At 43.4% G+C, this 21756-nt stretch overlaps 1 protein-coding gene across 1 annotated transcript in view; it reads right to left on the minus strand.

Annotated features, from left to right (window-relative positions):
* The window catches only part of ADAM12 (ADAM metallopeptidase domain 12), a 184193-nt gene that overhangs the window by 143307 nt on the left and 19130 nt on the right, over positions 1 to 21756 (minus strand). The window lies entirely within an intron of this gene.

The raw sequence follows: 21756 nt of genomic DNA on the forward strand, positions 1-21756 counted from the left end.
CTCACTACTGGTGCCCCAGGATCCCTATCCAGAGTTAAAAATCCAAGCAAACAACGCTCGAGAAAGAGGAAACCCAGAAGTTCATTGTGCCAGACCAAAATCAATAAAATTACAGAGCTCCAGCTCCCCATTTCCTGCTTTCCATGCAGGAATACAAAGCTAATGACTGCTCCTGGAAAGGGAAAACATGCTTACAACTTAGCTACATCCTTTCTGTGAGCTAGTCCTGATTTACATTTTTTTAAAAATCAAAGGCTAACCAGGCTAAAACATGTTTAAAATGTCATAACACCAAGCAGCAAATATTTTAGGAGCAGATCCAAAATAATTGGTTTGATGTTTGAAAGAAATCTGCACCTTGTCAGGCTGAGTTATGTTGTGAATTTATTCAGTATCAATAAAAAGTCAGGCATAAAACCTGAATTCAGCCTTTACACCACATTTTCATTATCAAGCACTGAGGTTACACTAAAATATATTAAGGTGCATTTAACCAGCTAAAAAGGGATTAGCAGAAAATTTTCAGCTTTATACTTTAAAAAACGAAGTAAAATAAATTCTTTTTTTTTATTGAATCTAAGCAGTGCAAATAGGGCAGCCTTGGTTTTTACAGCAGCCCTCCAATTATCCTCTGAACTATGTCAGTTAAAAACAGGTCAAAAATCAGTATTCCCTTTTCAGTACAAACCTTGCAACAAGAAAAAAAGATCTTTGAAAGATTTTCAAAAACAAACTCTGAGAGAACAAACACGGGTGAATTATGAAAAGGGGAACTGGTGCTGCCAACACTTTGAAAGAGCTGATGGGGAGTGAGCTCTGGGATCCTCCAGCTCAGGATGTGGGCTGGGAGAGGGATGGAGCTGGAACACAAAGCAGCCAGGGGAGGCAGGGGAGCCTTTCCTGGAGCTTTGCAGCAGCCTGGGTGCAAAGCAGCCCAGGGCAGCCTTTGGTGGGGATTTATTGTCCTTCCTAATGCCTGCTGACCTGTGAGGAGCCTGCTCTGCACCTGGGGGAGGGGATTCCTTGGGCCAAAAAAAAAGTGAAGAAAGGAAGATGCAACAGCATATGGTTTTGACTGAATGGAAATGACTGCACTGAAGTGTGAACTTGACTTTGTAGTAAGAACAAGCAATAAAAATAATAATAAAATACGTGTGCTTTTAGCCAGCCCTCATTTACTGCAGTGTATCCCAAACACACCATCTCTGTCAAGGGTCATTTCCACAAATCTATCCAAGATCCCCAAATTTGCTCATCCAGGTACTGAAGTGACTCCACAGAGTGCAGGGACTTCCCATCCTGCCCAGCAGGACCAGCAGCAGGATCTCAGCTTGGAAGCAGGACAAGAGCAGCAGAGCTGTTGAATCCCAGCCTGATAGAAGGGTGTGTTTGCTATCCATCCCACCCCATCCCATCCCATCCCATCCCATCCCACCCCATCCCATCCCATCCCACCCCATCCCATCCCATCCCATCCCATCCCATCCCACCCCATCCCATCCCATCCCATCCCATCCCATCCCATCCCATCCCATCCCATCCCATCCCATCCCATCCCATCCCACCCCATCCCATCCCATCCCACCCCATCCCATCCCATCCCATCCCATCCCCTAAACTGGCCAGAGCCCTGCCTGTCCTCTGACATCCTGAGGGGGTGGCCAGGAAGTTGACTGATTGCACCAATAGAAATTTGAGTTTTTGAAAGACCTGGAAATAAAAACAATCTTTTTAATAGAGGGGGGGAAAAAGCGAAACAAAATTCGTTGAAGAGTCTGGTAAAAAAATGGGCTAAAAAATGAATCATCCCCTATATTTCTTTTCCTTATTGTATTCACAGAATCACAGCTTGGATTGGGTGGAAAAGGACCTTAAAGCTCATCCAGTGCCAGCCCTGCCATGGGCAGGGGCACCTTCCACTGTCTCAGGGTGCTCCAAGCCCCAGTGTCCAACCTGGCCTTGGACATTCCAGGAATGTTGCCCCAAAAGCTTGAAGTGGAAATACCCTGTAAGTTTCTGGGGGAGTGTTTGGGTGTCCTTATATTCAGAAAAGGCAACTGAACACCACACAGCCTTAGAGATTTGAGAAGCTCATGGCAGCTCCTGCTCGTGGCAGTTTTTACTGTCAGCTCTGCACCACGATGGGTCACTCTGTTAGAGAGACATTTAACACCTGAAAATTTCAAGCCTGGGTTCAGACATTTTTTCCCCTGCCTCAAAAGCAGCCCAGAAGCTGGCCCAGGAATGAAAGAACCTGGAATTGGCTGAAAGGAAAGGCACAGTCATTACCCAGTATTTACACTGCACGTATGAATCACAACTGTTGCTGTGCTATCAAACAGATGGGAGCAGAAAGCACCTCTTGGTTGGAATCCATTATGTGCTGCTTAAACAATGCTTGGTGCAAGGCTGTGCAAAGAAAACAAACATGCCTGGGCTGGAGAAAATTGTCACAAAACACAAGTTAATAGTGCTGGCAGGCAGGAAGCAATTCACTGGGGCTGGGCTGCCTTAGTTATGGAGCAGAGCTCGCTGCAGACAGTCCTTTGCAATTTGGGTAATTGTGATGGGAGTGAGCAGCTGTTGAGATTTGCCAGTTTGAAATGGACGTGGAGTTCTTTGAGGACCATGCAGTGCAAATGTAGTGGATCCTGTTTGGGTTGTTCCTGTCTGGAAAAGTAGAATTCCTCCTCCTTGTCAGGACACTGGGGGCTGTGACCTCCTTTTACCAGAAGTTTGATTACAACATCACATTTTCCCCATGTGCTCAAAAAGCCAAGGTCAAGCATGGACCATGTCAAAGGCTTCATCAGCTCATTACCCAGTGTAATTATATTTTCTGCACCTTACTCCCTTTGTCCCACCATGCTTCCTGAGGGTATTCCCAGCTAATAGCTCTGCATTTTCCCACCCACACATCCACTGTTCCAGAACAAAGCTGGAACTGAGCAGCCAGCCTGACCTTCCTTGGAAACATCTCCCCTTCCACACAGAATTATTGCAGCCATCACTTGTAGGGAGCCCAGGACATGCTGTGCACTGTGGGGAAGGAGAATTATGGTGATAATTACTACTGAATTTACAAAGATAAGAAATGGCCTGGCCTCCAGGTGCTCTCTGCTCTGTTCCTCTGCCTGGGGAGGGCAGCAGCAGGTGAGCCCCGGGTGTCACAGGGGCTGTGACACAAGGTGTGCGTGTCCGCTGAGGGAGCAGCAGAACAGAATGGGATTTCAGGGATAATACAAGATAAAATCCATTCTGAAATGTCAGAGTCTTTACCTGAGCCACTCCTTTCACCCCTCACTGTCACCTGCAGCAGTGCCAGGACAGAGGTTTCCCTCCATCCACCTGGAGGGGTTACAAAGCCATGGAAAATCAACCCCAAAATCCCATTCCAAAGGTTCAGCAAACTGCCACAGGGAGAAATAATGAGGAATTCAGTAGGAATTGTGTCCACTGAGACAAACAGAGGTGGCCACCCATTTCCCTGAACTGGAAGTCAACTTGGAGAGCTTCAAGAAATCCCATAAATTTTCCTGTCACTGAAAGAGGGTTTCAGATGCTTTTTGTTTCCCGTCAATACAAATCTGGCTGGGCTCAGTGAGTTCTATTGAATGCACATGTATCTCCTTCAAGCCACATTTCATGCTTTCCAAACATCTCTCTCTAAATTAAATCCTTTCATATTCCTTGAAAAGCTCAGTTCTTAATTAGGAAAGAGTTCTGATTTTCCATTTTCATTAATTCATTCGATTTCAAGATTTTGAAGCCAAAGTAATTGCAACTAAGTGAAACTTACTGAAAGGCAGAAAGATACAATCAGTTTCAGACAATGAGAAAATTAAGGATTTTTTTTTTAATGCAAGGGTTGGTCTAAATGTCCTGGCTAAACTGAATTCTCAACAATGCTACAATCTCCAGAGAAGCAATGATAGATGTTTTGCCTCTCTGAATGAAGTCGGAGGGTTGGCTAGATTAATGCTTGAATTACTTAATTTATTTGGCTTAATTTATATGCTGTTCTTCACTTTCAGAGCCTCCCTCTCCCCCCCATCACAGAGTTGCACTGCACCAGGCCTGTGCCAAGATCTGCGAGCTCAGGCTTTGCTCTCCCTAAACATCTCTCCCTCTTTGTGGCTCTGATTAAATCTGCTGCGCTAATTTGTTATTGCGCTCGCCGATCTGCTTCTGGATTCCAGTTCCCTTCTGCATCCCCAGCACTGGAATGCAGAACAGGACTGAGGGGTTGGGGTCTGATTTCCACTCTTTCAAACCACTATTTGTCTCTGATGGTCTTTCCAAGGTGATGAATGCCTTATACAAAGGCAGATAAAATATTCTTATTTTTTAAACTAATGTAAAGGGCGATTTCACCCCACTCTTGGGCTACTCAAGATAACTTGACAAACTTCCCAAAGCTGTACTTCCAAGACACATGAATCATTTTTATATCCTGGAATGTGCCCTAAGAGAAAGAAGGAGCCGAAGATTTCCTAGTAAAGTAAATTATCCTGGAACCTGGGGGCAGCATCTCACATTTTTCTGCTTAATTAGAAAGAGACTTTGCCCAGAGATACCACACCTCTACAGTGACATTCTTGGAGAAAACAAATGGCACGAAGGAGTGTGGAAAGCACAGTAAATATATCTCAGAAAGCTCATCCTGGAACAAAAACACATGTGGTCTTCTGACTGATACCCCCAGGTTTAAAGTATTAAGGACCAATATATTTCTTGCCACAAAGGCAAAGACAAAACACAGATAAAAACGTTGTTACCATTAATATCCACACAAGGAAAAAAAAAACAAACCCTGTATTCAAAAGTATCAATTCAGGATAATGTGTATTTTAAGATATCTAAATTTGTTATAAAGTTCATTAGGCATCTAGCTACTCTTGGAGATAATTTAAGTATTTTCAATTGCAATCTGAGCTTATAGAAAATATGTTTCTTTTCACATTACCCATCTGTTACATAAATATAAGCTATAAAGAAATATTTCTAGAACAAGTTCTTCCATGACATATTAGATAAACCCGTGGCTCTCAAAAAATAACCCCTGGATCAAGGTTATATAAATTGATATTAAAGCTCAGCAAAGATCTGCTTTACAGTAAATCATCGAGAAATAGGACAGCCTTTCTCCATCGAAGGGCACGAGGTAAATAACTGAAGAGGAGGTACAAACAGATAATCAATTATTTCAGTTGGTTTCAGGGTTACTGATGAAATTTTCAGCCCCTTAGAGAAAACCCAAAAATCAATAGAGCACAGAATTTTGAGATAACAAAGAAAGAAACATCTCAAAGGCATTTGCAACACGTGATAAAAGCACAAAGAAAAGTCTGCTCTCACCTTCAGAGTGCAAATGAACAGGAATATTCCTGAGTCTGCTCTGGGCTGACTGCACGGGGGTGGGAAAGAGGGAAAAGCCCTGCAGAAGGCTCAGGGAACATCTCCATTTCCCACCCTCAGCCCCATGGAGCAGAGCATCCCAGAAAGAACCAGCAGGAGCAGAACTCTGCAGCTCAGCAGGTGCTGGTGTCCAGTGTCCATAGGGATGAGGGAAAATTGACTTTTAGGAACCTGGGAATAATGGGAGAAAGCAGCAGCAGCCCTGCAGCTGAGATGAGGAGCAAGTAGATTATAAACTAAAAACTTCATTTCAATTGTTCTTTATGGAATCAGATCTGCTCCCAAGATCCTTCTATGCAAGACCTGGGCTGCCAGAGCATCCCATCCTGAGAGAGGACTCTTTACCCACCCTCATGGGCAGCTCCAGGTTGCTAACACACCCTTCAGTCCTGTATTTATGCTGTTTCCCCTGCTTTTTACTCCATTATTTGTATAATCCTACTCTACTTCTGCTCCCATCCCCAAAACCAGAAGCCAATGACTTGGCACAGGTAGGAGAGAGCTGCAGCACAACACAAAATTTACCAAGACCTTACAGAGCCACAGCTTCCACCCTAAACCAGCTGGGTTGGAATATTAAATATCCCAACCTCCATGGCATCCTGATCCACCTCTCTGATTTCAGCATCTATCTTTGAATTAAAACCGAAATTTAATAGAACAAAAGGCTGAACTTCTGCTAATGAATTCTCTTTCTCTTCACCCATCTGAGAAAGGAGTTAATGTTTTCGTTGTTCAGGTGTTATTTAGTCTGGGTCCAAGTTGTACAAAACCAATAAATACAAGAGAAAGAAACGCTGTTGGGCACCCATTTCCCACCTTCAGCAGAAAAGTGCTCCCTATGAAGCTTCAGATATTTAAAGATCCAGAAAAATTCAAATTGTATCCCTTGTTTAAGCAGAGATGGCAAAGCTCCCAAAGGAGGTTTCCATGAAGCAGAAGGAATGGCCTCCACTTGCATCCAGTCATAGAAAACGTAGACTTTGGGACCTCAGAAGTTCCTGCCCAGGAACCTCAGAGGAAAAGTGTTCCCTATGAAGTTTCATGTATCTAAAACTCCAGAAAAATACGAATTTTACCTCTTGTATAGCGGAGATGTCAAAGCTCCCAAAGGAGGTTCCCATGAAGCAGAAGGAGCCGTCTCCACTTTGCACCCAATCACAGGAAATGTGGCTTTTGGGACCTCAGAGGCTCCTGCCCCATGTCAGGATCAACTGCACCATTCTCATTAGCAGCTTTTCTCTGGCTTTTCTGAAACTCCAGCGCACTCAGAGACCTTTATCCTCCCTCCCTCATGATATGCATGTAAATACATCCTTTTCTCATTATCTTTATTACTGAGCTCTCTCTTGCTGCCTTGTAAGGCCATTCTTCTTGTCCCTGCTAGACAGGAGCACATCTAACAGTGTCACACAGACTAATTACTGCCTCTTCTCTGCCTGCAGGATCCACCAGGGCCCTGCTCAGCCTCCTCCTCTCCACACTCCATGCTCCTCACTCCTCACCACAGCCATGGTTTCTCCAGCCATTCCTGCCTCTCCTTCCCGTGTCCTCCCAGGTGAGTTATCTCCCTCATTTATTTTAATGACTGCTTTCCTTCCCAGGAATTATCCAAGGAGGAGGTTATGAGACATCTCCAGTCCCTGGGGCTGAGTCTCCTGTGAGATCCTCAGCCTCCCGCCTGCACTCCTGAGTCCTCCAGTATCAACCACTGAACCTTGGGATGGGTTAGGTTGGAAATTACCCCTCTGATCATGGAATCCTTTAGGGTGGAAAAGACTTCTCAGATTATGGAGTCCAGCCCTTCATCCAGCACTTCCAAGGCCACCACTGACCCATGTCCCCAAGTGCCACATCCACTCAAGTTTAAATCCCTCCAGGGATGGCGACTCCACCACTTCTCAAGGAATGAACAAGTCTCACCCCACTGCTGCTCCTGAGCCATTTAACACAGCTCTTTGTTCTTCCAAACAGCAACAACTCCAGCTTTTCACTGAGATATGCACCTAAACTACTGAATTACCACTCCTTTACCGAAAAAAGCATCAATGTTGCACTTCTTACATATTTAAATAACATCCAACTACACGAGTGTCTAAAAGTTTGCTGTTATGAATAACATATTGTTGACATATTGGTGGTTTTTATACAGCCAAGGCATATTTTTTAGCAGAATAAAAAGAGAAAGGCTCCTGGAAAGCTTCAGGAGCGTCCCTGTAAGTAGGAAGTGGTTCCCAGACAGGGATGCCATTGGGTTGTATCCCAATTTGGGTTGTATCCCAAATATCAGCGAGCATGGTGTGCTCAGAGCAGGGCTCTGAAGCGCAGGAGCCAGGCAGAGCCTTCTGGAAGGTTTAAAAGTATATCCAGCATTTCTGGAAATCTTAGACTCATCAGCATATCAATAGAGCAGGGCTCTGCAGGGGCTCCCCCACTGCTGATTTCCTGAGGCGATGAGGGAAGGAGCGTTTTAGGGCCACATCCCAGGCTAAATGAGAAACCTTGATCACCAGGAGACTGAGGAATTTCAGAGAGGAACTCCAACAACCTCTCCAGGGGCACAAAAAAAAAAACATTTGAGGATTGACTAAATTGGTTACAGTTAGGGGAAGAATCAGGAAGAGCAGAGATGCCCTGTGTGCACTCATCCCAAGGGATTCCTGAGCTGAGAGATGCTGCAGTATTCCCCTCAGACAACAAACACTTGTTTTTACATCCAGCATGTTTTTAAGTAAACATCCTTTTCATTCTGCATTTGATAAAGCAGTTACAGCAGCTGCACCCCCCCCAAACAACTCCATCAAATTGCAGTTTGCAAATCAAAATTCACAGATAAGAACACCTTGAACACGCAAACTTTGCCTGAGGCTAAATACAAGTTATTTCCTCTGCCTGCAGCAAGGCTGTGACGGTGACATTGCATCAATAAACCAGCTCCCTAAAATTGAAGGAGCAAATTTGTGCATTCCAAGGGATGCAGAGGAGTGATTTTGTGGGATAGGCAACAACAGCAATAAATCGCTGCGACTTTATTTTATGCTGAATAAATTTCTCACTAGCTCAGGTGCCAGCCAGCACACTAAAAGGACAGAGCATGAAAACAACTGCACTGTGGCTCATGAGGAACTTTTGAAACTATCATTGCTCTGGAAAGGAAATATTTTATGTAACATAAAAATATAGAATATTTTATTTTTATTTATTTATTTTTTTTATTTATAATTATTTTATACTGAATAAATTTCTCACTAGCTCAGGTGCCAGCCAGCACAGAGGATGGAGGACAGCATGAAAACAACTTCACTGTGGTTCATGAGAAACTTTTGAAACCCTCATTTCTCTGGCAAGGAAACCTTTTAATATAATATAAAAATATAGATTGTCTTATTTTTATGTGTATTTATTTATTATTTTATATTTTTTTATTTTTATTTTATGCTGAATAAATTTCTCACTAGCTCAGGTGCCAGCACACCAAAAGGACAGAGCATGAGAACAACTTCACTTTGGTTCATGTGGAACTCTTAAAACTCTCATTGCTCTGGCAAGGAAGTATTTGTATATAATGTAAAAATATAGAATATTTTTAAATTTAATTTATTATATTTATTTTATTTATTTATCATTATTTTATACTGAACAAATTTCTCACTAGCTCAGGTGCCAGCCAGCACACTAAAAGGACAGAACATGAAAACAACTTCACTGTGGTTCATGAGGAACTTTTGAAACTCTCATTGCTCTGGCAAGGAAATCTTTGTATATCATATAAAAATATAGAACGCAAAACCATAAAAACTACACCATGGCTGCTGGGAAAAAACCAAGCACATCTTGATATTACCAAATAATTTGGCTTGAGTATGATGGCCAATGTCAGAATTCAAACCGAGCTTAAGGAAGATACCTTGGTAAGCCACAGCTTTGTGTTACCAGGGTTGTATTGATTTTTCTTGCACTGAGAAAAATAAAGATTTTGCTGGAAAAACAAGCCAACATTGCCTTTGAAGCCTTCAAACAGAGACTGGACTCTTTGTCTAAATTGTTTAGTAAATAAGGCTGTGAAGAATTTTCAAATGCTATTTTTTTTATTTTTTTGCACAGAAATATCAAAGTTCCCTTTGATACCTGCCTCAAAGTAACTGAATTAAAGGAAATATTGCACACAATAATGGGCATCTCCAGAAAACACTGATTTCATCCACATCAGCCAAAATATCAGCAGCAGCTGATCCCCCTGCAATGTGAGGCTGTGCAGTGATGGCACAGATAACATCCACACTTGGAATAGCCTTTATTTCTTTCACATTATGCTTTTTGTTCACCCCCTCATTGCCTTATCCTAAAATTAGAATGACTCCATCTCCGTATATGAAGTTTATAGCATTGCTGAGTCCATCACCACAAGGGCACGCTGATAAACCCTCTGCTCCTAAATGAGATTCCTCCCTAATAACCTGTCCCAGAAAAGCAGAGCTCTGATAAGAGCTGCCCTCCATGCTGTGCATCCTCCCTCTCCGCTGCTCGATTTTCTGATTTGATTTCAATGCCACATCTTGCTGTAGCCTTACTCAGCTGCTTTTTCCTCACAGAGTTTTGCAAAAACAAATTCAAAACCTGGTTTGAGAGCTGAATCCTGAGATAAGGTTGGAAACAGAGCAGCTGTGTAAGTATAGATAGAAATCTCAATATATATAGATATACATTTGGACATACATTGATAACTATCTATATATATAGATCTATATAGATATATCCACTCCATTAATACAAATACAGGAAAATTCAGCCCTGTGGTTCTCCCTGCAAAAGAATTTACTCAAATCCAGCTGTTGTTGTCTCCATCTCACACAGATTTAGGGAAACTGCTAAATACTAATTCCATGAAGGTTCTGAAATTGGAGCTGATCTCCATTCTACACATTGAGGTTTCTTTTTAAATTAGTTAATAGGTGTGTGTGGAAGTGGGATAATATTGATAAATGCAATTTTAAAAACAAATGGGTGCTTGGTGATTAAATTGCGTGGTTGAAAGAAGTAAAGATATACATATAAATGAGAGATACATAATAAACCAAAATATTAATAATCAAAATATTTCTTAATTTCAAGTGTTTTCATGTCCCTCCTGATCTCCATCAAAGAAAGGTGATTGTCTAAACTTGGACTGAGTTATAGGCTCATCATACCCTATAAAAATCTCAGTTAATGTTCTTCACAATATTTACAAGATGTTTCCAAATTGCCTCCAAGTTTGCAACAGTGACAATCCTCATGCTCAGCACTGCAACCACTCCTCCTCTTTCATTGCTTGAGACCTAAAATCTTGAAAATATCTATTCCCTTGTTCAAGCAGCACATTTGGGTTTTTCCACACGTGCAAGACATCCCTCTTTCTTCCAGAACAGCAAATTCTTGGCTCCTAAAGGTTGCACAGCCAAAGCAGGAACACAAATAACACTTCTACTCTGAAAAATTACAAAAATCAAATCGATGCCCCATTGCCTGGGCTAAACTTTATTCCCATTTGATAGATGGGAAGGGGCAGGACAATAAAGGGGAGATGTTTGACTGCACAGAGCAAACAATCCAGGTTCCCATCTTTAAAATCCCAAGAGTTTCCATCCATTTCCTAACTCTGCCCCTGTGACAAGCAGTGTTCCCAGGCTCCTGACCCTGGGTCTCCCTGGAGCTGCTTTTTCCTTTCTTTTCTCTCTCCTCTGGGGTTCCTGGGAAAGATCCTGCTCTGGAAGGTTCCCACAGATCACATTTTAAACCAATCCAGCCCTTCTTTTTCCCTTTATAATCAAAACCCCATAGCAGTTGGCAATTCCACACTGAGCTCGTAAGGAAAAAGGGAGTCAAATATTTTGAAACATCTTTTTGCTTCAATTGAAGCCTTTTTTACAAGCAGAAATTAAGCAATAAATAGAAACTCAATAAAGCATGAAATGTAGTACTTTATGTTTTAACTGTGGGCATTGAAATTGATTTTAGTTTCCCACTGCAGGGAGTGCTTTGGGGCTTTGCTTGGGGTTTTTACAGATGCCACTCACTCATTCACAGGGATTTACACACCTCAATAACTCCTCCACAAAAAACATGACATCTCTTGGCAATAAAAGGTTAAAATTCACTTTGCCCTCTGACTATAACAGAAATACCTTTGCAAGCTAATGATTGTAACAGGCTGCTCTGTTCCTGAATAAACATTCTAGGGATTTCCTGAGGTGTTGTTTTGTTTTGTCGTTTCTTTTTATTTTTTTTTCCCCCCCATCTTTTTAATCGAGGGAAAAGAATTTGGAGGGTACAGCCAGCTTAGATGGTATTTCAGTCAGAAATGTGTATATGTTGTCTTTCTATACACTTTTCAGAGTGAAAAAAATTACATTTACACAGCTTCTGGATATTCATTTTATAGGAAAAAAAAAATCTTTAAAGCTTCTCCAACTCATCTCCTTCTGCCAGCTTTCCTGGCCAACTCTTTCTTAGTAATGCCAGTAAATGCCAAAAAAAGTCTGGTTTCAACAACGTTTCTGTCTGCTGAAACCAAGAGAGAGGCAGTTTCTGTTGGATACACTGAATTTAGGGATCCCACTCTTTCTCCTGGAGGGAGTGGGCAATGCTAACACAGGAACAGGCTTGCAGTTGTTTTGAGGACAGAATTCCTCTTGTTGACTTTTCCTGCAGCAGATCCATGTCCAGAACTTCCTTTGCAAGGCAGGTTCAGCCCTGCCAGGGCAAGGGCCCTTTTTTGGGGCAGGGAGGCTCTTGGCTGTCCCAGTTCTCACATCTCCGAGCTTTTGTCTCCCTGGCCAGCAGCGTTTCTGTCCCAGGACAGGCTGTACCTCACAGGGAAACAGCAGAGAGGAGATAAAGTGAATAATGGAGGACACCAGGGTGGGATTGCACCCAGGGTTGCTGCCCAGAGGAGCCTGCCATGCCCAGCACTGGCAGAAAATAACATCCACCAAAAAATCTGCCAAAAATGGGCAGCTCTGGGAAGATTTGACCCTCCTGGCCCCATGCAGCAGCTCTGGCTAAAAATCTTTGCTCCTGTGCTCAACGAGGTGGTCTCAGCTAGTAAAATTCTTATAAATATTAAAATTATTTATAGGTTGGTTTCATTTTAACTCAGAAGGCAAAATGCTGCCACCTCAGAAGGAGGCAGAGGCGTGGCTGCCCCATCCCTAGAGGAGTTCAAGGCCAGTTTGGAGCACCCTGGGACAGTGGAAGGTGTCCCTGCCCATGGCAGGGGATGCAATGAGATGAGCTTTGAGATCCCTTCCAAGCCAAACCATTCTGTGATTCCAGGAATCGCTCCAGACAACGATGACTGGCTGGGAAGGGCTTGGCAGGTTCACCCCAAAAAAGACCATTTTTATGCAGGGAATGCTCCTCAAAGGATGTGGTCAGTGGAGAGAGGAGGAACAAAAGAGGAGAAGAACCTGCCAAGGAACCACCCTGGTGGAGGAGAGGCCAGAAGAGGAAGGGGGAACAAGGTCACGCAGCAGAAGCCAAATGAAGTTGATCCTTGAGGAGGAATGAGGGCAGGACTGAGGAGCTCCTCCTTTCCTGAGCCTGACTGCAGCTCCAGGGGAACAAAACATTTTCATCTCAGAGCTGGGCACAGCATCCAAGGGCAGGGACAGAGCTGGTGACATACATGGACACATCCTGGTGGGACATGGGAGAGGGACAGCAGCCCTCCCTGGCTCCAGGGACAGAGCCACCACCAGTGAGAGCAGCTGCTGGGGCAGGGAGAGACACACACACCTCAGAGCAGCCAGGGCCACCAGCACAGCTATGGGGACACAAACAGCCCCTGACAGTGTCACCAGCACAGCCGTGGGGACACACAAACAGCCCCATACAGTGTCACCAGCACAGCCGTGGGGACACACAAACAGCCCCTGACAGTGTCACCAGCACAGCTGTGGGGACACACAAACAGCCCCTGACAGTGTCACCAGCACAGCTGTGGGGACACAAACAGCCCCATACCAGTGTCACCAACAGAGTTATGGGGACACAAACAGCCCCATTCAGTGTCACCAACAGAGCTACAGTGACACTGGGCAGAAACAGCCCCAGCACACCCCAATCCAGCCCAGAACACCCTGCAGGCTCTGGCAGCAGCCCCACCCCTCACACAATATTCAGTGGAAATGCATCTCACAAGGATTCCACCCCAGCACCTCTGCCAGGCTGGAAATTGCCATGTTCAGCTCCAAAAGCTCCATCTTGCTTTAGAGCTGTGTCCTTGAGGAAAGACAACCACACAAATGGGACGCACAATTTCCACGAGATGAAAACTGAACATGAACTTTCTGCTGCAATACCAAAATGATACAGATAATTTTTAACTCATCTACACAAGCTTTTTGAAAGCAGCTGGCAGAGTTTTTTGGCAGTCATTTTATTTCTAGAAAAATACCAACACCTTGAAAGCCTTTTATTGTCAAGATATTCCTGCTGCATTTTAAAAAGCCTTATTATCAATCCTAATTATTTTTTTATCAGGCTTTAAACTGCATATAACCTCTATGACTCCTCATTACAATTCTGAAAAATGAGAAATATTCCTATAGAAGAGGCAAATCAACTGGGGCTTGAGTAAATCACATTGAAATAGAATTATAATTCAACAACAAAGGCACTGGGCTTGTTAGCTGTAGGACTCAGTGGATTGACCAGCTCAATTTACTTCTTCACCCTTCAAATATACACTGAGAACAACTCAATTTACTGTGGCTTTCTGAAATAAGGGTCCTCATCACAAAAGATGTCAGCAGCTCATGGTTTCCCCTGCTCAGAGGATTGGAGTCCTTGGAAAAGCCCCAGGTTTTGCTGCTGTTCCAAGTCCACAAAGGGCTCCTTGCAGGAGCTGCACATTCCTGGTACCAGGGGTGCTCGGTGGGACAGAGCCTGCTCTGGTCTAGGCTTCAGCCTGACCCAAGGCACTCACCATAGGAATTGAGAACAAGGGAGATTCTCCTCCTGCCTGTAAAAAAACCCCCAAAACTGATCACATGCTCAGAGCTGGAAAGCAAAGCATTCTTTTAATCCAACACTGAAATTCATACCTTACACTCGCAAGATCTGTTGCAAGAGACGTGAAATAGCCAAGTATAAGCTAAATTAATTCAATATGAAAATGCCTCAGTACAAGCACTTTACAAACCCAGCACAAAGCAGGAACTTAGGTTTAGATTTTAATCCCACATTAAAGGGTCGCTAATGTGAACTCCATCATTAAAATCAAAATATTCCCCCCTTCCTCCCTTTTAATTGCAGAAAGCACAATCTGTTTGTTTGAGGGGTTGTTTTTCTCCTTTGAAATGCCAGCCTGAAAACTCAAGTTAAAGTGGATTGCTCCAGCCCCATCAGCTTTTGAAGGATTGCTGGAGCTGGGATCTGAGACACTACCTCATAGCTGGTGGGTCCCCAGCACACCCTCTGCAGAGCCCCTGGTACTGGGGGAGAGGCAGAGCTCCCCACCATGATATCACTTCAGATCTCCCCTGGCCAAGTATGACAGAATTCCTCCAGCAGCCCAGCCTGACAGAAGCTGATGAAGGGGAATTTCACCCTATGGAAAGCTGCAAACCCCCAGGGAGAGCAGGAGGTGTCTGGTGGTTTGCTCCTACAAAGCTCTCCATTTTCTGTTCTTTAAAACACCCAGCACTTCCAACAATACCTGAGCAAAAACACTCACACAGAGCTCTGCAAGCTGAACACGCTGTATCACTTGGGCTAAAGGTGCAATGGACTTTTCTGGGATCAATCCCAGTTTGCCCAAGTGGCTCGGGCAGGAAATGAATCCTCATGTATCTAGCTGGAACCAGGGCACTGATGCAGTGCAGACAGAGAAAAGAACTTTCCCCACTCAATCACCAGCACCAAGTTTTCATTGGTGGTCCCAGCTCCAGGAGTTTCTCAGCCCCGGAGCTGCTGTTTGAGCTCCAGCAAGTCCCTGGAGCCAGGACACACCCACCAGCATTTCTGAAAAATGGCATGAATTAAATTATCAGATGGATCAATGGTTAAACGGGGTTGGATGGGAGGAAGGGAACCTGCTTTCCTCCTCTTGGACGAGGTGAGCTGAGAGGGGTGGCTTTGAGCTGCTTTGGCTTCCTGGGACACAGAAATTCCCTGACTGCCAGAGGAGGTGCCACGCTCCCTCCCCTGACTGCGTCCCTGCAAAACTTCTGCTGCTTCCAAATGAAACAAACACACAAGAGTTATTAACTAATAGAGCATATTTGCACTAATTACTCCTCAGAGTGGCCCTACAAGGCAGGAGTACGTGCATAAGGAAAAGCAAAAGAAATATCAGATTGTTTACCAGGCTATTAAATTAATGACTTCCAGGTTATTAATTAAAGGCTCAAGGAGAGGATCTCCCAGGGAAGGTTGTGGAGGATTAGTGCTGTTCCTCTGCCTGTGCCAAGCTGCATTCCCAGCTGATGACACAGCTTGTGGAGAGAGCACAGCTCTGCCTCTTATAGTCGATGCTCATGAGTCATAAAAAATATGGAGAGCACTATAAATTCTGGTTATGCCTCTCTCTCTCAAGATATGTAAAACAACCATGTAAAAGAGCTATGAAAGTTGTCCTCTCAGCCTTCAAAGCCTTGTTTAAGCAGCACTGTATGATTCCCCTTAATACAATTGTCTGGAAGTCTAAACTTTGGTAATTATTTCAAATGAAAAGGAACAGCAGGAGGCTCGGTTGAAGGGAATATAAACAATTATCACTTGCACGAAGGCTATGCCAGTTATGAAATAAACTTGAATGGGTTTGCTCTTGAAAACTCTGAGCTCTAAATTAATTATCTGACAGAGTGAGCCCCTCAGCCGTGTATCAAAGCCTGGGAGAGCCACACAGGGGGTGCAGCAAAGAGGGGAAATGGGAACCAGCACAGAGACCTGCCCTGGGAGCTGGGGCTGCCCCTGGACCCCTGGCAGTGCCCAGGGCCAGGCTGGAGCAGCCTGGGATGGTGGAAGGTGTCCCTGCCCATGGCAGAGGGAGGAAAAACACAAACTTCAGGGTCCTTTCCAACCCAAACCATTCCAGGATTCTGGGAATCTGTGTGATGCCCCAATAAGTTCCTAATAAATCTGGAACTCACGTGGAGACCAAAACTCTGAATAACACCCTGGCTATCACTGCCTTTGCCCCTTCTGCCACTTTGCAGCTCCCAGTGTGTTCTTCCATCTCCAGCATTATTACAGTGGCTTTTTAACAAATTTAAAGTTATCTTCTCTTCCTGCCAATAGTATTTTATCTCAATGGCAAAAAAAAAAAATCCCAATTTTAGTAGGTGTTGAACTAGGACCTTAGAGTGAAGGCATTAAAAAATGCAAAAAGGTGAAAAGCATCAGTGTAACACCCAAGGGATGTGATAAATCTGGAGAATCATAAAGATAACCAACAACTGTCAGAGCTGATGATACTTTTATAGGTAGCAGAGATTTTCACACTGAGATTCACGTAATCAGTGCCCAAAATTCCACACAAATAACCAAGATTCTGATGTTTGCTCCTGAATACAATCCATGGCACAATGCTCAGGAATGGGGCAGGCAGGGATGCAAAAGCTTCTTCTTCAGGAGCAAAGGGAGATGCAATGCATGCTAAGCAGCAGGAAATGGTAATCCTCTGCCACTTCACATGCACACTCTTAGAGCTGTGACAAGTGCACACTTAAAAACCACAAGAAATATGGTCTAAATATATATTTTATAGCTGGCTTTCATCTTTATCTTCACATTTCATTGCTAGAGTTTATATTCAAAGCATAACATAACACCAAGAAAGAAAAAAAGAGTGTTGCTACAAGAAAAGGAACTCTGCCTTCTCATCTTTCTTTCTCCCTTTTTTTAAAAACCCTTCTTTAAGATTTCAATTTGCAGCCCTGATTTATTCCAGCCTGGGCAAGGGAAGGAAACAGATTCACACTCAGAGCTCAGAATCTGGCCTTGAACACTCCAGCTTGGCAAAGCAGTGTTGCTGATCCCTGAATCCACTGCCCCTTGCCTAGAGGGGAGAAGAATTTCTGATTTATTTGCACTTCCAAGTCGCTGGTGTTGGGGGAGTGAGAGCTGGAAATATCCTGCAGGTCTTTCCATCCTCTCTGCCCACCATGGGCACCTTTCTTTGTTCTCCTCTGCTCGTCCCTAACTCCAACACAACCCCAATCTCTTGCGGTGTGGGGAGCCACAGAACAAGAGGCCTCACTCTCTGCAAGGTGGGGAGAGGAGGATTTTCCAATCTATGTTTATATACTGAGGTCAGTGACAGTATTTTAAAAGAGCCCTGTGATGCTCACAGTGACCCAGGTGGATTAAGGGTCTAACCCAGGGTCAGGTAGATTGTGCACAGCTACTTCCCCACAGTTAATTATTTTAAACAAGTCACACAGCAAAATTTACTCATTGATTCACATATCCCCCAAATTTAACGTCAAAAATCAAATTCCCTGTTTGAAATTCCATCATTTGGAAGCAACCAGGGCTGGCAACTTGCAAACTCAAACAAAGTTCAAGCATCTCAGGGCTTTCCAGCTTGTCATAGGGTTTTTTAGGAACAACACTCAGCTCCAGGCTGCAGGTCCTCAAATACCTGCCCATTTATTTTTGTGAATGGCAGCTGTAACCTGACTGGAGCACCCAACAGGTTAATACTGCACTTGGACAGGTACAGAGATCAGGATTACAAAAGATCCATCAAACGTCCAAAATATCCCCCAGAAAGGAATGCTGCACCTAACCTGCCCATGTGATTTTAGAAATTTGAGAGCATTAAATCTTTCAAAGCACTTGGTCCTGATTCTCTTTGAGTCCTTGCAGGCGCCAGCAACGGCATGGCAGGTCCTACACAGACAGGGGCAGAGAAAACCCCACACCTGAGTGACTGCTGCCACACCCTGAGCCCTCTGGGTCTACCTGCATAGCTGATCACACCAAACCCTCATAAAACGCTTTCCATTTCTCAGGAACTTCATGAACTCAGCCTTGGCTGAGTCCAAAGCCAGCTCCACTAATCTGTGTCCCTCTGGGAACACGAGTGCCAGCCCAGGGCAATGCAACACTGGGCACTGCAGCTTTTCCATGGCTGGCAGCATTTCCCCACGTTATTTCCACTGGTTCCTAAATTCCTTTAGAGCACAGAAATGGAGCCAAAAGGCCCTCAATGCCCACGTGAAACATCTCCTGCCTGGCTCTTGTCTCCCCAGGAGGAGGGATGAGGCTCTGGAACAACACCGCTGATATTACCTGACCCAGAGCTCCTGTGCTGCAGGCATCTGGCACACACCAAGCCCTCTGTGTCCCTAACAGGGTGTGAGGATAAAAGCTGAAGCCAAACAGATGGTCTTCAAAAAAAATCTTCCCTAAAGTGTTCTGTGTACTAAAACATCACTTACCCAAACTCTCATCAAACTTGGCTTGATTTGTCGATCGCGAGCCAAGTTTGGAAGAAAAATATTCAGCTGGAAATATGGGGGGGGGGGGGGAAAGAAGGTTGTTTTTTTTCTTTTTGCTGCACTTAAATAATATAAAATGAAACCACTTTGTTCAAACCTTAGAAATATTTAAGGAAAATAGAACCCAACCCTTGTGTGTTTAAAGCAAGCGCTGAGGTGGGGGGTGGTAATCAACACAGAACTCAAAGTGCTGAGCACATGAAAAAAGAGAAGTGGAAGGACAACTGGAGCTCTAATGTATAATGACCTATCAACACATGCTGTAATGCACACAAAATTTCAGGGAAGGAGGAAATCACATCTGCAGGGAATATGGGCAGCCATTGTTTGGAGCCCAGGGTGATGTTGCACAACCCTTCAGGGCCTGATCCTGCTGCCACACAGCCCCAAATGCAGCATTTTCTCCTCAACAGCAACAACTGGGCACTCAAAATAGCAGCCACTAAGGTTGGCAAGTGAATATTATATGCAGTAAATAGAAGAATTAGGTACCAGTAAAATACTCCCACTGAAAATGATACATTTTCTGAATTGAAAAACAAAAAAAATAGATGCCAGGAGAAATGTTAACAACCCTGACTAAATAAACAGTATCACACAGTTGTACAAATTGAGGTATTTCCACAGTAGCTTCTCTTAAGTGTCTATATTTTATTTTTTAAATGTTCTTCCCTATCTAGGATGCTGATAGGCCAAGGGGAAAAGGCTCCAAGTTGTGCTCAGGTTGAATATTAGGAAAAAGTTTTTCACTGAAAGAGTGGATAGGAATTGGATGAGGCTTCCCCAGGGCAGTGCTGGAGTCTCCATCCCTGAGCCCTAAAGAAATGACTGATGGGGCACCCAGGGCTGTGGTTTAATGGATAAGGTGGTGCCCAAAGGTTGGACCCAATGACCCTGGGGGCATTTTCCAGCCTAAAGGATTTCATAATTCCACACAAAGTGTTGGCATCAGCACAGGCATCTTTTAAACAGGCAAAAAGCAACAACATTTCTGAAATGGTGCCACCATGAAATCCTGACCTTGGTTTCACAGAGCTTTGACTTGAGCTGGGGAAGGTGGAGAGAAAAACTGACCTGCCCAGTAAATGATCAAACCCCTTAATTTACACTTGGGAACCCCCAAAATCTTTAAATATAATTTAATTACATATCTGTATTTAAAATTGGGGTTTGCCTGTCACTAATTTAAACTTTCATAAGTTTACACCTAAACACCTAAATCACGAGATGTACTTGAAAAAGCACATCCCAAGTGTATTAAAATAAAATCTGGTTAAAGATAAGCAAATTTTCTTTTTTTCCCCTCAGTAAATGGAATTTCCTCACTGCTGCTGAGCAGTCCTGTGTGTTTGTGCCATTAGACTGTGTGAATTATCTCACATTTTTTGCACAGTGTATGGGCTCTCAACGAGAAAGTCATTAGCTTAATAATCATTGCTGACAGATTCCAAGTGAGAGATTCCAACAGATACTGCAGCGACTCCTGGGGTAAATAAAAGGACAGTTTTATCTCCAAGATGGGAGAGAAGGCTGCACTAAATGATGAGTGTGCTTTCCCAGGGACTAATTGTTAAGCAGGAGTATTTACAGTTAAAGGATTGGGGAATGGGGCCATCATTGCCAGGCAATTATCTGTACACAAATAACTTTAATCCCTTGGCATTTTTATAGCCACTCCATTATTTATTTTACCATATATCCTATTGCAATACCATTCCCCTCTTACAAGTACATACTTTTTTTGACTTCATATACAATTAAAAAAAACAGAGGAACACTTTGAAACGAGTTGAAGAACAATAGATCTCATTTAGCCATCAAATACAGCAGTATTTAACTTTTGTGCTTTTGATCAATATTTATGTGACAAGCTATTCATTACTCTTCTCCTCTACCACTGAAGCTGTTGTTCTTCCCACAGCCTGATGTGCACTTTTGTGTATTTAATTTATAAGTTTCCATGGAAAAGAAGTATTCAAAGGGAAAAAAAAAAAGTGCTGATACAGCACGTGGATCTTTCTACCAAGCCACAAATCTTTTCTAGTGTTCATCTTAAACTGAAAGTAATTCTGGGAAACAAATTAACGATATAAATCACATTATCATTACTCACAGAGTGATGCTGGGTTGTAACTCTCTCAGAGAGCTCCAGTGAGTAGCTAAAAGGCCTTTCTCTATATGGAGAATGCCTGTTTCTAATTAAATAATCTAAAAATAGAGTTGCACATACATCTAGGACCAAGCCATCTGTGTTATCTCTCCAAGATAAGCCATTCTACACCCACTCTGATATCCCTTTCATCACTGCACAGATTCAGAACTGGGCCTGGCCCTTCTCTCCTATTTAGGAAGGGACAGAGGAGAAGAAGGAACAATTTTAATCTGGACAAGCTTTTTTTGAAAGTCAGAGCCCTTGTTTGGGAATATCTTTTCACACCTACTTGTGTCAATCAGCAACGTGATCCAAAGCCACGTCCTGCAAGCAGTGGCAGTAGTCAAGCAGGATTTCTCCATGGAATTCTTTCCCAATCCAGCAAGAAAAGCTGTTTCTAATTGGCTCTCTGGACTTTTTGAATTGTTTTTGCTTGGTTTTTTTCCTACCTCTCTTTTTTTTTTTTTTTAACTATTTAAAAACTTTACTTTTTCCGTTCCTCATTCAGATAATTTAAAGAATGACATAAAAAGTGAGCTGGAATCAAACTAGATCTGAGTTAAAAGGCTGGGTAAGAGATTCCCAGGATACATTTGGTGACAATAAACAACAAACTGTCCTCATACTTCAAGAAGGAGATAAAACCCAGCCTTTTTTTCCTAAGTGCAGCTTCCTATATCATTCACAAACGTCTGG

Source organism: Molothrus aeneus, chromosome 8 (genome assembly GCF_037042795.1).
Source record: "Molothrus aeneus isolate 106 chromosome 8, BPBGC_Maene_1.0, whole genome shotgun sequence".
Classification (NCBI taxonomy): domain Eukaryota; kingdom Metazoa; phylum Chordata; class Aves; order Passeriformes; family Icteridae; genus Molothrus; species Molothrus aeneus.